The sequence below is a fragment of the Muntiacus reevesi genome, chromosome 1 (genome assembly GCF_963930625.1).
Source record: "Muntiacus reevesi chromosome 1, mMunRee1.1, whole genome shotgun sequence".
Lineage (NCBI taxonomy): Eukaryota > Metazoa > Chordata > Mammalia > Artiodactyla > Cervidae > Muntiacus > Muntiacus reevesi.
In genome coordinates, this window is record NC_089249.1 from 154157596 (window position 1) to 154174305 (window position 16710).

At 37.3% G+C, this 16710-nt stretch overlaps 1 protein-coding gene across 1 annotated transcript in view; it reads left to right on the top strand.

Moving 5' to 3' along the window:
- Positions 1–16710, top strand: part of FAF1 (Fas associated factor 1) — a 481413-nt gene that overhangs the window by 47123 nt on the left and 417580 nt on the right. The gene's annotated exons all lie outside the window — the stretch shown is intronic.

Genomic DNA, 16710 nt, shown 5'->3' on the forward strand with positions numbered 1-16710 from the left:
TTTTAGCAACTTTCAACTATATAGTACCGTATTGTAACTATAGTTACCATGCTGTACATTGGACCCCCAGAACTTATTCATGTTAAAACTGGAAGTTTGTAACCTTTTGACCACCTTCACCATTCTCCACCCACAGCTAGCATCTATCACTTTAAAGACTCTGTTGTTATGATTTGGTTTTCTTTGTAGATTACACATTTAAGTGAAATCATGCAGTATTTGTCTTTCACTGTCTGACTTATTTCAAGTGCTTTTTTCTTTATTTGGGCTTCTCTGGTGGCTAGGATGGTAAAGAATCTGCCTGCAGTGCAGGAAATGGGGGTTCGATCCCTGGGGCAGGAAGATCCCCTGGAGGAGGAAATGGCAACCCACTCCAATTTTCTTGCCTGGAGAATTCCATGGACCAAGGAGCCTGGTGGGCTGTAGTCCATAGGGTCGCAAAGAGTTGAATACAACTGAGCAACTAACTCTTTATTTTGACAATGAAATTTTATGAATTCTGGAATGTCTTTAGCATTACTTATAGGTGGTTCAGTATATCATACATGGTCCATCTATAGTTCTAATCTGAATGAGGACAATCTGAATGTCATATATATAATATGAAGTTCATATTTAGTTCAGTATTAAATTGCTAAATTATTATGAAATCTTAGGTAATTTCAATTATCTTTGAACTTCTCTTACTGTATATTAAGCTTCATTTTCCCCTGTAGTATTGTGGTAGAGATGTTTGGAAGGAGAGGGAAGTCAGACTTGTTGAATGTCTGAATAAGTCTACTTGATGTTTCTGCTTCTCTTGGGGTGGAGGTGGGGGGCCTCAGTGATGATTACTCTTTCTAAAGTTATTAAAGAAGTGGCATTGTGCTGTGGCTTTCCTTATGGACTTCAGGCAGTTTATTATAGAAGTGGTTTAGTTTTTTTTTTTTTGTTCTTGGAGAGGGGTTGGGCAGTAACTCAGAAGGCAAGGCCCAGCATAGCACTGCACACTGACAAAATTGTATTTTATTTACAATTGCAAAGCAAACTAAAAATAAATTGTACAGTAGTGTAGGAACAGTGTTGGTTGTGTTGGGATGACACATATCTCTCAGTGCCTTTGAAATCCTAAAGAAGTCTAAATTAGAATTTTGAAGAAATGTTAATTTTCAAAAGTCGAAACTCAAGGTAATAATAGAGCTCAGATTAGATACGTAGCTATGTTCAAGTCCATACATAGATTTATATAATTAACTTAATTATCTATGTGTTTTGTGTAGATTTGCCACTATTAATTTATAAAGGCTAAATTAATAATCACATTTAATTCCATCATTTAGAGATAGTTATTGTTTAACTTTTTTGTATATGTTATTCCAGAATATTTTATTTTAATTATATGATTAAAAAATTTTTTTAATGCAAATTAGAGTTTTCTACTCCTACCATTTTGTGGTCTTGAGTTTTTCATTGAATGGTCTATCATGAATGTCTTTCTGTTTGAGTAAATGTGACCATTCATCATTCTTTCTAATGTTTAATGTTTGGCTGATGCTTTATGGTGTGGTTATAGCAGAGTAATTTGACCAGTCAGTCTTATACTGTTAGATAGTTAGAATTTCTGTGATATTTTGAAATTATATGTGTTAGAGGATATTCTTGTACATTCATCCTTGCATATTTAACCTACTTTTTTCCTGGAAGACAGTGAATAAATTCAGTTAATAGCTTGAGTTTCTGGATCAAATTATATACATATTTTTAGTCTTTTGGATGATTATAGTTATATTACCTTCCAGATTGGTTGCACTAATTTAAACTTCTACTGACTTATATACATTTTTAGGATTGCCTGTTTCATTATGTTATTTTTTCATGTTTTAGCACTTGTCAAAGTTAATAAATATTTGTATGGCCTGACTTCAAAACCATGCTTTCACCACTGGGATTTTCTTAACAAAGCATGATAGAGGTGACATATTCCTGGTTTCTCTGTGGTGGAAGGGGGAAAGGACAGTAGCTTATTTGAAATAATATCACCAGGTTTCTTGTCTTGCAACTTCTTTTGCAATAGCAAGAAGATTGCTTTATTTAGTATGTATATTTTTAGAGTATATCTTGGAGAGGCTGATGCAAATTACTGGTTAAGGTTAAAAATCTCATCAAGCCACTCATACATGGTCCTGGAGTAAAGGGAGGTTGTATATTGGGAGTAATGGACTACAGGTCTTTGAAGTAAGAATTACCATTTTTGGGGGAATGGCTATAAGTTCTTTCCTGTCTGCTTCATATTGGTCTGTTTCATTAGTTTTGAAGGTTAAATTCTTACTGAATCTGGCTATTTTCTTAACCCAATAATCTAGAATATTGCAAGAGGAGGATTTCCCCAGGTAGTTAAATAATGGAATGGTACAGGAATTCTCCAACTGTGAGTTAAAACTTGGAAAAATATTCAAATAGCATTTGGGCTAAAAACAGTGATGCTGTCTTTCTGCAGAAATGCAGTCTTATACTTTGTTGGGCCCAAACATCCTTTGGGCCTTTTTTTTTGGGAAATATTTGTCTTAGCTGACTTTTCTTTGCACATAATCCACTTTTATTCACAGTAAACGATACCTGTGCTATGTAACTATCTTACTCTGTAAAAGTTCTCATTTACCTTGTTTTTATGTAGAACTCACTTTACATTGTGGCTTTTAATGAACGAAGCAAGTATTTTGAATAATCCATTACTAGTTCAAACTTTCATTAGGATGATGAAACTTTTTATGTGGTGTTTTATATATTTTGTCTGTGCATTATATTTTGTGTTTTTAAATTATGATTATCACTGCTTTGTATTTTATGGGCCTTGTGGAAGTGGTTGCATAGTTTAAGTTGTTAACTTAGGACATGTTTGTATTTCAGATTTGCTATACATATCAGTTAGACATCTCCTCCAGTGTTTTTGTGCATATTTTACTAGAGATATGGAGAGGAATGTAAGTTAGGCATCACGGTTTGGAATTGTAATGAAATTTAAAAAGTCCAGTAACAGAAAACTCATTCTGTTGGTACTGAATGCTTGCAGTTTACCCAGATTTATGCGCGATACAATGGAAGCTTAAAAACATGTTAACACTATATGGTGTCTGAAGTGTACTGAGAAATTGATAAAACAGGTGGTCTTATACATGCATATTATATTCAGAAATGGGTATAATTTCCTGAAAAAGTAATGATTGCAAATATTGTTGCCATTTTGTAGATTTAAACATACAAATAAAAAAGAACTTTGTATGAAAGCCCAGTCCTAGCAACTTTGTTAGTCACTTTCTCTGATCCTGTACATTATTTTCATTATATAGCTATGCACAGAGCAGTGCTTCCAAACCCAGTGTTTTAAGTGTCCTACAATTGACTGCTTATTTTGGGGGCAACTACAGGTTGGCTTATATATGCTAGATTCTGAAAACCAAATAACATCAGCTTTAACAATATTGGTAAGCACCTTGAGATACTGCTCCACCTGGTGTGAATCTGTAGTGTTACTCCCTGTGTCTCTATCCACTCCAGACTACATTTTTCACGTTGTTCTGCATTTTTAGTTAAGATTAATGTCATTGCAGTGATTCCTTCTTTGCAGACAAGTATTTTCAATGTACATCCAGGAAGGTGAACACCTAAGGAAGAATTATTAGCAATGGATTAGAATCTTTTACCAAAGAATTGCCTTCTTACATGGAAACATGCTGCATGGTCACTATACATTATAACTTGTAAATCTGGCCTCCAGTATTGACCCAATGCTCATATTCTGTTTTCATAGAAGATTTTGGGCCAGTGGAGAGTAGGAGTCTGTGCAGCTTGTGTTTATTTCGAGTAATCAAAATACGAGGCTACGAGGCAGCTAACTATCATGGTAAACCCATTGCATTCATCTTGAATCAAGGACTCTGACTTTCAAACTTCTTGTTACAATTTTATTTAGTGTGGTCTAGGCCAAGTTACTTCTCTTTGAACATCATATAAAATTAAGGAATTTGGACTAGTTTATACTCAAGATCTCTGAAACAGTAAATATTTATGAAGAGTCTACTTATGTCTTAATTTCTAATAATATTCCATAAAAACAGTCAATTATAAATTATAGTACAAGTAAATATTTTAATGGAACTTTATAAGTTTGAAACACTTGTGCATACTATCATTTTGATTAATCCTTTTAACAGCTTTATGACATAGATAATGGACAAGATGCTGTGCTAGTTGTTTCATGGAAGGTCTATACATATGAAACTCCTTCAATAAATTAATATTTCCACTGAGCTCTGTGAGATCCAGGGGAAGCTATTTGATGTATACTTAATAACCCAGTGCTAAGTGAAACAAAGGACAAGTAAACATTAGCCTAGCCATACTACGTTTTAAGTACTCCGTGCTCTTTGGAAATGGTTTTTGAACTTTGCACTCAGTTTCTGCTCTAATTTGCTGCCTGTGCTGACATAGCTGCTTTGTTGAAGAAAGGCTCTATTCAGAGTGCTTGTATTTATCTTTAACTACATGTCCCAACTTAGGGCAAAAGTGAAGCAAATCAGCGTGTCCAATTTTGGATCATTACCGAATTTCCAGTCTTCAAAGATAATTTTGTATTAATAGAAGTTTATAGTAAAGACAGTAAATCTAAAGTGTCAAACCCAAGGAAAATTATGCACATAATCTGTCTCATTTTGAGATTCATTGAGGTGCTTTGAGACATTTCCATTCCACCAATTTTACTTTTGAAGAAATGTGTTTTAATAATTATCTTGAAATGCGATAGAACAATTTCTTCTTCCACCTTACTCAAGATGTGGCTATAGAGTTCCTCGAATGTGCATTGCTTTGCTACTTTATACAGTGTATGAACACCTGCAGTTTTATGAATGAACTAGTCTAACCAGTGACATAATGAGTCTCTGTCATCGTCAGAAAGCAGCCAAGCATTGAGTGCTGGCCTTCATCAGTGGCCATTAGGCACTGGCTGATATTTGCACAGATCTTTGCTGTGACAAAAGAGATTTTACTGTGAAGGAATACCTCATCATATCAGTGTCTCCTCCTCTGCTGTAGCTTTCTTTGTTTCCCTTGTTTTATGGGACTGTAAGCCCTTTAAAATTCTACAGAAGTTTTCAGTTTCTCAGTTTGTAATCTGACCATCATCCACCCACCTCTACCTTCTCTCCTTTTATTGAGGGTCTGCTTTGTGCTAGGTGTCGTGTCAAGTGATTTACCTACATTATTTCATGTAATCTTCCCAGCAGGTAGATATTATCTTTAAGGTGGGTAGATAGATATTATCTTTATTTTATAGATGAGAAACTGAGGCCCAGTGCTTTAAGTAAATTGTTCATGCTCACTCAGCTAATAAGGGGTAAAACTGTGGTTTTGAACTCGTTTCCCCTTTAAAATTTTAATAGCTTTAATATTGTAGTTTTAAGGTTACTAGATTTTCTGTAGTGTATTAATCTTTTCTGAACTCCTGTACTTTTCTGTCACTCACAGCTTATTTCACGTTGTCAAATGAAAGAGCTTTTGCTTACATTACATAATGGTAATTTAAATATTTTTATGCTCTGATTTCAAATAGGTTCTAATATTCTGGAGGAAAGAAAGTATGTTTCTTAGTAATTTTGTTGTAGCATATGGTAGTTGCTTACTAAAATATTTCACTGATAATTATTGTTAGCATACTTATTTTTAAGTCTATTTTCCATTTCCATTATTTGGATATTGGAAAAGTCTTTGCTAGTCAGACTTGTGACTCTTATTGCTGTCAGTCTTCCTTATCTGGCAAACATAAGATTTGAGGAAAGAGGGAAAGAGGGAGGCCCGGTTATATAAGGAATAGATTGGACTGATTTCATTTTCTTGCAAATAAAATTTAGATGGTTTCTACCTGCTGTGGCTTTTTGAGAAATATTATTCACAAAGAAATCCTTTTCTTTGCAAGTTTTTTTCTTGGCATTTCAAAAATAATTTTTTCTCTCCTGTTTATTTCTGGTTGTACCATTCTACTGTAAAGAAAGCTCTAATCCAACCTATTTGAAGTTTTTCACAGTTCTGCCTCTCAGGAGAAAACTAAGTGTGATAAAAGATCACTTCTACTTAATGTATAATTAAATGGATAGGAAAGAATTGTTTTCTGCCTTTCAAAGGAAAACTTGAGTTTTTACAAACATGAAATTCTCAGTTTACTAAACTTACAGTTAATGGTTCACATTATTAAATCAAAACTGTTTGAGGTCCACATTTTCCCCCAGACTGCAACTTAACTTTCTGCTTATTTCTTTATTGGCTTTTGCTTCATATGTTACTTTTCCTTTGGATGTAATCTAGTTCTAGTTCTAGAACTACTCTGTTACATACATACATACTCTATTACAGACATCTCCTCTTTTATAAAACCCATGATAGATGAAAATTCAGAGGGTTTAAGACTTGGTGAGAATGCGGTATGTTAATCACCCAGCAGGGAATGATATGCCCATTGTTAAGTGAAATTTGGAAATATGGCTTAATATTTATTGATTTGTAGTACTACTAATCTAACCTGTAATTTAGAACACAGGTATACTCTTCAAATGGAGCATGTAGTAAGGAATCCCCTTACTGCTATGAAATTAAGCCAAAGGATATGATTTGAACATTTAAAAGAAAATAAAAAATGTACATGGTTTTGTTTTTAAAGTTTTTCAGTTCAATTAGATGTGGTTTGATCTTGATATTTTACAAAGCTTGCTAACTTACAAGTTAACTTCATTTGAAAAATGGGTTTATTTTCAACTGATGGCCTTGATATTATATGTAACTAATTTATTTCTGTTACTGGAAGTGGTTTATTTATTTTTTTTATTTTTATTTTTTTAATTTATTTATTTTAGTTGGAGGCTAATTACTTTACAGTGTTGTGGTGGTTTTGTCATACATTGACATGAATCTGCCATGGGTGTACATGTGTCCCCCATCCTGAATCCCCCTCCTATCTCCCTTCCCACCCCATCCCTTTGGGTCATCCCAGTGCACCAGCCCTGAGCACCCTGTCTCATGCATCGAACCTGGACTGGCGATCTGTTTCATATATGATAATATACATGTTTCAATGCTATTCTCTCAAATCACCCCACCCTCACCTTCTCCCAGAGTCCAAAAGACTGTTCTTTACATCTGTGTCTTTTTTGCTGTCTCGGATATAGTGTTATCGTTACCATCTTTCTAAATTCCATATAGATGTGTTAGTATACTGTATTGGTTTTTCTTTCTGGCTTACTTCACTCTGTATAATAGGCTCCAGTTTCATCCACCTCATTAGAACTGATTCAAATGTATCCTTTTTAATGGCTGAGTAATATTTACTGGAAGTGGTTTGAACAAAATATCATTGTAGCACAAAATAAGTGGTCTGGTGATTATACCTGTAAATGTGATGACTTGCTATTCTTTCTGCTGGTTTCAAGGATTAGCTGACATAAATCAGTGTGTGCTTGGAAAGAAAAAGTAATGTGGTATTTTAAATTCCTATCTTTAGAACTTTGTATTTATACTGACAATTTTTAAATAATTTGCTACTTATTTGAAACTATATTGCAATATAGTTTCTTAAAAAAGTTTAGTTGTATTTCTGTCTTTAAGTAAAATTTTGCTTAAAATGTTCACATGAAAGCATTTATAGTTCCTTCCTATGTATGCTGTGGTTCTCATTTTCTTCATTCCCTCTTATATTTCTTATTAAACATTTTTTTTTTCGAGGTGAGAATGCTTAAGATCTACTCTCAATAACTTCACTCTCTTTTAGTAATCTATTTTTGGCTTTTGTTGTTTGGTTTAGGTTTTGTTTAACTTGATAATTTAGTAATTTTTTAATTATATTTTTTGGTGTCCTCATTTAATACTTCTTTCTCTTGTGGGTAGATTACTGTCAAACACAGAATTGCTGTATGTTTTAAAAACATGATAGCCAAGCTTAAACTCTCTTCATAGTAAACAGTGACAAACATTGTTTCATAGTTCCTCAGATATTAAGATATTCTTGAGAAACCTGTATGCAGGTCAGGAAGTAACAGTTAGAACTGGGCATGGAACAACAGTCTGGTTCCAAATAGGAAAAGGAGTACGTCAAGGCTGTATATTGTCACCCTGCTTATTTAACTTATATGCAGAGTACATCATGAGAAACACTGGACTGGAGGAAGCACAATCTGGAGTCAAGATTGCTGGGAGAAATATCAATAACCTCAGATATGAAGATGACACCACGCTTATGGCAGAAAGTGAAGAACTAAAGAGCCTCTTGATGAAAGTGAAAGAGAGTGAAAAAGTTGGCTTAAATCTCAACATTCAGAAAACTAAGATCATGGCATCTGGTCCCATCAGTTCATGGGAAATAGATGGGGAAACAGTGGAAACAGTGGCGGACTTTATTTTTCTGGGCTCCAAAATCACTACAGATGATGACTGCAGCCATGAAATTAAAAGACGCTTACTCCTTGGAAGGAAAGTTATGACCAGCCTAGATAGCATATTAAAAGACAGAGACATTATTTTGCCAACAAAGGTCTGTCTAGTCAAGACTGTAGTTTTTCCAGTAGTCGTGTATGGATGTGAGAGTTGGACTATATAAAAAGCTGAGTGCTGAAGGATTAATGCTTTTGAACTGTGGTGTTGGAGAAGACTCTTGAGAGTCCCTTGGACTGCAGGGAGATCCAACCAGTCCATCCTAAAGGAGATGAGTCCTGGGTGTTCATTGGAAGGACTGATGTTGAAGCTGAAACTCCAATACTTTGGCCCCCTGATGTGAAGAGCTGACTCATTTGAAAAGACCCTGATGCTGGGAAAGATTGAGAGCAGGAGGAGAAGAAGACGACAGAGGATGAGACGGTTGGATGGCATCACCAACTCAATGCACATGGGTTTGGGTGGACTCTGGGAGTTGGTGATGGACAGGGAGACCTGGCGTGCTGTGGTTCATGGGGTCACAAATAGTCAGACTCGACTGAGTGACTGAACTGAAGACTAAGTATGCTCTGTGTTAGTTAGTCACAGGTTCGATCCCTGAATCGGGAAGATCCCTTGGAGAAGGAAATGGCAACCCATTCCAGTATTCTTGCCTGTGAAATCACACGGCCAGAGGGTTCTGTCGGTCACAGTCCATGGGGTTGCAAAAGAGTCAGACATGACTTAGAAACTAAACAATTTCATTATGAATGAGTTTCCATAACTCTGGAGCATGTATAACAACATGTGTAGGGCATAAGAACATCTTAAAATACTAGAGATTTACAGAAGAGTTGCAGAATAGTGCAGTGTTCTTGATACCCTTCATCAGACTTCTAATGTTAACATTTTGCATAAACACAATACAATTGGTATAGTACTATATTTTGGTACTATTATACTGTTGATACAATACTGTTAACTGAACAACAGACTTTATTTGAATGTCACTAGATATTCTATTAATGTACTTTTTTTGGTTCAGTATTTGATTTAAATTCCACAATGCATTTAGTTTTCCTGTGTTTCTAGCCCTTTCTAGTCTGTGATCTTTTTTTCATGACCATGACACTTTTGGAGACCATGACATTTTAGATATCATGCAATATATTGCTAAGTTTAGATGTGTGTGATTTTTCTCATGATAGACTAAGCTTATACATTCTTGGCAAGAATACCACAGATGTAATTTTGTGCCTTTCTCAGTGCAACAGGAGGTACATGATGTTAATGTGTCTTATTATTGATGGTGTTAACTTTGACACTTGGTTAGGATGATGTCTCCCAGGTTTCTTCACCTTTGTAAATTAGTCAATATCATGTGAGGAGATACATTGAGACGATACACATATCTTGCTTTTTCACTAAACTTTTTCCCACTAATTTTTTCTCCTCTGTTGGTTTATTGTAATATCTCTTCTGAAATGGTTTTTTAGTAGATGTCCTAGGTTTTAAAATACAATCTTTAAGCCACGAAAATCTACATTTAAATAATAAGATATTGCTTCATATGTAGTGTGATGGTCCTATACCTTTGTATTTCCAATTCTTCTCACTTATTTTTTGTACTGTTGTTTTCGTATATTTTTGGACTTCCCTTGTGGCTCAGATGGTTAAGAATATGCCTGCAATGTGGAAGACCTGGGTTTGATCCCTAGGTTGGGAAGATCCCCTGGAGGAGGGAAAGGCTACCCACTCCAGTAGTCTGGCCTGGAGAATTCCATGGACTGTATAGTCCACGGGGGTCACAAAAGTCAGACACGACTGACTGACTTTCACTTTCTCATATATTTTAGTTTTGCATATGCTATAACAAATAATATGTTGCTACTATTTTTCTTCAGATAATTATCTTTTAGGGCAATAAGATATAAGGAAAAAATAATTAAATTTTAATTGTATTTGTTTTATTTCTTTCTGCAGGTTTAAGTTGTTATATGGTATCATACTTCTGCCTGAACTACTTCCTTTGTTTCTTGTAGTGTGGGTTTGCTGGCAATAAATTCTCATAAGCTTTTTCAGTCTGAGAAAGACTTTATTTTGTCTCCAGCTTTGAAAGATTCTTTCACTGGTATGGAATTCTGGACTGAATGTTTTTTTTCCTTACCCTCTACCTTTTTAAAGATGCCATACTGTTATCTTCTAGTTTGCTTGGTCTGTGGAGAGAAATCCATTGCTATTTTTATAGTTGTTCCTTTGTTTGTAATGTCTTTTTCCTCTCCTACGGCTGTCAAGATTTTCTTTTTGTTTTTCATCAGTTTGACTATGATCTACCCAATGGGGTGTGTGTGTGTGTATGTGTGTGTTTATGTGTGTTTATGTGTGTAGCTTTTGTAATACAGCTTGATGTTCTTAGATCTGTGACTTTGAAGATTTTTTTCTTTTTGAGACTGCATTCATGTAACATACAGTTAAAGTATATAGTTGAGTGGTATATAGTGTATTCACAGTGTTGTGCAACCACCAGCTCTCTTTAGTTGGTTTTTAAAATTCTTGGTTATTATGTTTTCCTGCTCTTTTCTTTCTCTCCTCTCCTTCTGTGTTGCATATATTAAATAGTGCAATTTGGTATTTTACACATCTTTAATGCTCTGTTCTGTTTTTCCCTATTTTTTTTCCTATATGTTTCAGTTTGAGTATCTTCTCTAGACCTGTCTCCAAGTTCATTGATTCTTTCCTTGTGTCAATTTTACTGATAAACTTGTTGAAGATATTCCTCATCTGTTACTGTATTATCATTTTTTAAAAATTTCTAACATAGCCTCTTTTAACTGTCTCCCTTTTTAACCCCCCCAATTTTTTTTATGTGATCTTATATGTTGTCCATTTTTCCCATTAAAGCCTTTAATATTTCGATCATAGGCATTTAAATTCCCTGTCAATTTTAGTGTCCTATCTAAGTAGGTTTCTGATGATTGCTTGTCACTTGCAAATGTGCTTTACATGGCCTTTTGGTATGCTTTGCAATTTTTGTTGAAAGCTGGACATTTTATGTAGGCTAGTAGTTGTTCAGTTGCTCAGTCATATCCAACTCTTTATGACACCATGAACTGCAGCACGCCAGGCTTCTGTGTCCTTCACCATCTCCCAGAGCTTGCTGAAACTCCTGTCCATCTAGTCGGTGGTGCCATCCAACCGTCTCATCCTCTGTTCTCCCCTTCTCCTCCTGCCTTCCATCTTGCCCAGCATCAGGGTCTTTTCCAGTGACTTAGTTCTTCACATCAGGTGGCCAAAGTATTGGAGCTTCAGCTTCAACATCAGTCCTACCAGTGAACACCCAGGACTGATTTCCTTTAGGATTGATTGGTTGGATCTCCTTGCAGTCAAAGGGACTCTCCAAAGTCTTCTCCAAGGCTTCAACCACAGTTCAAAAGCATCAGTTCTTCGACACTCGGCCTTCCTTATTGTCCAGCTCTCACATCTGTACGTAACTGCTCGAAAAACCATAGCTTTGACTATATGGACCTTTGTTGGCCAAGTGATGCCTCTGCTTTTTAGTACGTTGTCTAGATTTGTCATAGCTTTTCTTCAAGGAGCAAGTGTCTTAATTTTATGGCTGCAGTCACCATCTGCAGTGATTTTGGAGCACAAGAAAATAAAGTCTGTCACTGTTTCCATTGTTTCCCATCTATTTGCCATGAAGTGATTGAACTGGATGCTATGATCTTAGTTTTTTGAATGCTCAGTTTTAAGCCAGCTTTTTCACTCTCCCTTTCACTTTCATCAAGAGGCTTTTTAGTTCCTCTTCACTTTCTGCCGTAAGAATAGTGTCATCTGCATATCTGAGGTTATTGATATTTGTTCTGGCAATCTTGATTCCAGCTTGTGCTTCATCCAGCCCAACATTTTGCATGATGTACTCTGCATATAAGTTAAATAAGCAGGGTGACACTGTATAGCCTTGATGTATTCCTTTCACAGTTTTGAACCAGTCCATTGTTCCATGTCTGGTTCTAACTGTTGGTTCTTGACCTGCATATGTGTTTCTCAGGAGGCATGTAAGGTGGTCTGATATTCTCGTCTGTTGAAGAATTTTCCACACTTTGTTGTGATTCACACAGTCAAAGGCTTTAGCATAGTCAGTGAAACAGAAGTAGGTGTTTTTTTGGAATTCACTTGCTTTTTCTGCGATCCATTGGATGTTGACAATTTGATCTCTGGCTCCCCTGCCTTTTCTAAATCCAGCTTGAACATCTGAAAGTTCTCCGTACACATACTGTTGAAACCTAGTTTGGAGAATTTTGAGCATTACTTTGTTAGCATGTGAAATGAGTGCAGTTGTGCGGTAGTTTAAACATTCTTTGACATTGCTTTTCTTTGGGATTGAAATGAAAACTGACCTTTTCCAGTCCTTTGGCCACTTCTGAGTTTCCCAGTGTGCTAGCATATTGAATGCAGCACTTTCACAGCAGCATCTTTTAGGATTTGAAATAGCTCAACTCTATATCCATCACCTCCATTAGCTTTGTTCGGAGTGATGCTTCCTAAGGCCCATTTGACTTCACCCTTCAGGATGTCTGGCTCTAGGTGAGTGATCACACCATCGTGGTTATCTGGGTCATTAAGATCTTTTTTGTATAGTTCTTCTGTGTATTCTTGCCCCTTGTTCTTAATCACTTCTATTTTTGTTAGGTCCATGCTGTTTCTGTCCTTTATTGTGCCCATCTTTGCATGAAGTATTCCTTTGGTATCCCTAATTTTCTTGAAGAGAACTAGTCTTTCCCATTCTGTTGTTTTCCTCTGTTTCTTTGCATTAATCACTTAAGAACATTTTTGTTTTTTTATCTCTTCTTGCTATTCTTTGGAACTCTACATCTCAGATGTGAGATCTTTCTTTTTCTCCTTTGCCTTTTGCTTTTCTTCTTTTCTCAGCTATTTGTAAGGCCTCCTCAGACAACCATTTGTCCTTTTGAATTTCTTTTTCTTGAGGATGATTTTGATCACCACCTCCTGTATAATGTTACAGAACTCCATCCATAGTTATTCAGGCACTCTTGTCTATTAGATCTAGTCCCTTGAATCTATTTGTCACTTCCGCTGTATAATTGTAAGGGATTTGATTTAGGTCTTACCTGATTGGTCTAGTGGTCTTCCTTACCCTCTTCCATTTAAGTCTGAGTTTGGCAATAAGGAGTACATGATCTGAGCCACAATCAGCTCCTGGTCTTGTTTTTGCTGATTGTGTGTATTTTCTCAGTCTTTGGCTGCAAATAATATAATCAGTCTGATTTTGGTATTGACCATCTGGTGATGTCCATGTGTAGAGTCGATTCTTGTGTTGTTGGATGAGAGTGTTTGTTATGAACAGTGTGTTCTCTTGGCAGAACTGTTAGCCTTAGACCTGATTCATTTGTACTTCAAGACCAAACTTGCCTGTTACTCCAGGTATCTCTTGACTTCCTCCTTTGCATTCCAGTCCCCTGTGATGAAAAGAATCTTTTTTTGGTGTTAGTTCTAGAAGGTCTGTAGAACCGGTCAACTTCAGCTTCTTTGGCATTAGTGGTTGGGGCATAGACTTGGATTACTATGAGCTGAATGGTTTGCCTTGAAAACAAACAGAGAGCATTCTGTTTTGAGATTGCAGCTGAGTACTGTCAGGGAAGGTTTAACAGGAGGATTCCTGTGTGCTGTTTTCTGTCTCTCATAAATCCTCTGTTCCTTATCAGTTCCTGGTAACAGGAATGAGTGGAATGGCTCGCTGCTCCCAGGACTGAGGTCATAGGATGAGACACATGCATGGATTTCCTTTAGTAAACATTTTCCTTATGGCAAAACTGCTTAGTCACGACCCTCTTTCTTGAGATATGAATTGTCTTCTGACCTTATGACTGGTGTTAATTCCTTGTTCCCTTGATAACGGTTGCTGTACATTTGGTTTTCTGATCTTCATCATTGTCAAAAGAAATTCCTTGTACAACAGCCTATGTATACTCATAAAAAGATCATTAAAACACCCTTGCTCCACCAGAGACTTGGGTCCCCATGTCTTTCTTTCTCTTTCTCTTTCTCTCTCTCTCCCCCCCTCCCTCCGGCTAATTCTCTGGAGCGTGGAAACCTGCCGAGCTCACTCTCCTGCCTGGGCCTTCAAGACCTCCTCGAGAGGGTGCCCTGTGCCTCCGTGAGCGGTACAAGCCCTGTCCTAGGGCTTTATTAGTTCTCTGCGTAACCCAGGGAATATTAGCTTCTTTCTCTCACTTTCTTATTGTCGACTCTGAACCACCAGGTTCTGGTCCATTAAAGGACCCCAAGTACTGCATTTCAGACTCTTTTGTTGACCATAAGGGCTACTTAATTACTTCTAAGGGATTCTTGCCCACAGGAATAGATAGAATGGTCATCTGAATTAAATTCATCCATTTTGGTTCATTTTAGTTTACTGATTTCTAAAATGTTGATGTTTACTCTTGCTATCTCCTGTTTGACCACTTCCAATTTACCTTGATTCATGGACCTAACACTCCAGATTCATATGCAGAATTATTCTTTACAACATTGGACTTTACTTTCTCCACCAGACGCATCCATAACTGGGTGTTGTTTTCGCTTTGGCTGAGTCTCTTCATTCCTTCTGGAGCTATTTCTCTGCTCTTCTCCAGTAGCATATTAGGCACCTACTGACCTGGGGAGTTCATCTTTCAGTGTCATACCTTTTTGCCTTTTCATACTATTCATGGGGTTCTCAAGGCAAGAATACTGAAGTGATTTGCCATTTCCTTCTCCAGTGGACCATGTTTTGTCAGAACATTCCACCATAACCCATTCATCTTGGGTGGCCCTACACAGCATGGCTCATAGTTTCATTGAGGCTGTGGTCCATGTGATCGGTTTGGTTAGTTTTCTGTGATTGTGGTTTTCATTCTGTCTGCCCTCTGATGAATGAGGATAAGAGGCTTGTGCAAGCTTCCTGATGAGAGGGACTGGCTTTGGCGAAAACTGGGTCTTGCTCTGGTTGTCTTGGCCATGCTCAGTAAGTCTTTAATCCAGTTTTCTGCTGATGAGTGGAGCTTTTTTCTCTCCCTGTAGTTTGGCCTGAGGCCAGACTAGGGTGGGGGTTGGTGGTAATGGTAACCTCCTTCAAAAGGACTTAGACCAGCATGCTGCAGCTCCCAGGACTGTTGTAGTCAGTGCCACTGACCTCCACAGCCGGCCACTGTCAACCCCCACCTCCACTGGAGATTCCATGACCCTCACAGGCACGGCTGGCTCAGTCTCTTGTGGCATCACTGCTCCTTTTTCCTGGGTCCTGCTCCAACAAGGTTTTGTTGTGCCTTACAAAGGTCTGTTTCCCAAGTCCTGTGGTCATTCTCTAGTCAAATCCCACTGGCCTTCAAAGTCGGATTCCCTGGGGTTTCTCAGTCCCTTTGCCAGATCACCAGGCTGTGAAATTTGTTGCGGGCTCTAGAACTTTTGCAGCAGTGCGAGAACTTCTTTGGTATAATTGTTCTCCAGTTTGTGGGTCGTCTGTTTGGGGTCTCTGTAGTTTGGCTAATGGTGACTCCCTTCAAAAGGTCTTATGCCAACATGTCCCGGCTCCCAGGACTGCTGTCGTCGGTGTCACTGACCCCGTGGCAGGCCACTGCTGAGCCCTGCCTCCGCAGGATACCCGCAGACACTCAGAGGCGGGCCTTGCTCACTCTCTTGCGGAGGTCCCTGCTGCTGTCCCTGGGTTCTGGTGCACACAAGGTTTTGTTTGTGCCTGCTGAGTATAAAGTTTGATTCTAAACTTGATTACGCCCCTCCTACTGTTTTGTTGGGACTTTTCCTTTGCACTTGGATGTACTGTATCATTTTTTGGTGGAATCCAGCATTCTCCTGTTGATAGTTGTTCCACAGCTAGTTGAGATTTTGGTGTTCTCACAGGAGAAGGTGAGCGCACGCCCTTCTACTCTGCCATCTTACCTTACTGCTAGGATAGTAGAGACTAAGGTAAATCTTGGGTTAGCCACAAGTTCTTTTGGGACGTTATGGAAGAACCCAAACAAAGTTAATGGCCAACCCAGTATTTTATATCTGGAAATTGACATGCCTTTCTTAATGCTAAGACTTTAGTGCACGTGTTTGAATTGATCTGATTTTTTTTTTTTTTGCTTTTTTTTTCATTTATTTTTATTAGTTGGAGGCTAATTACTTTATAATATTGCAGTGGTTTTTGACATACATTATGATCTGATTTTGAGTTGGGTTTTCCTTGAGACTCATTTCTCCAATGACCAAAATTCT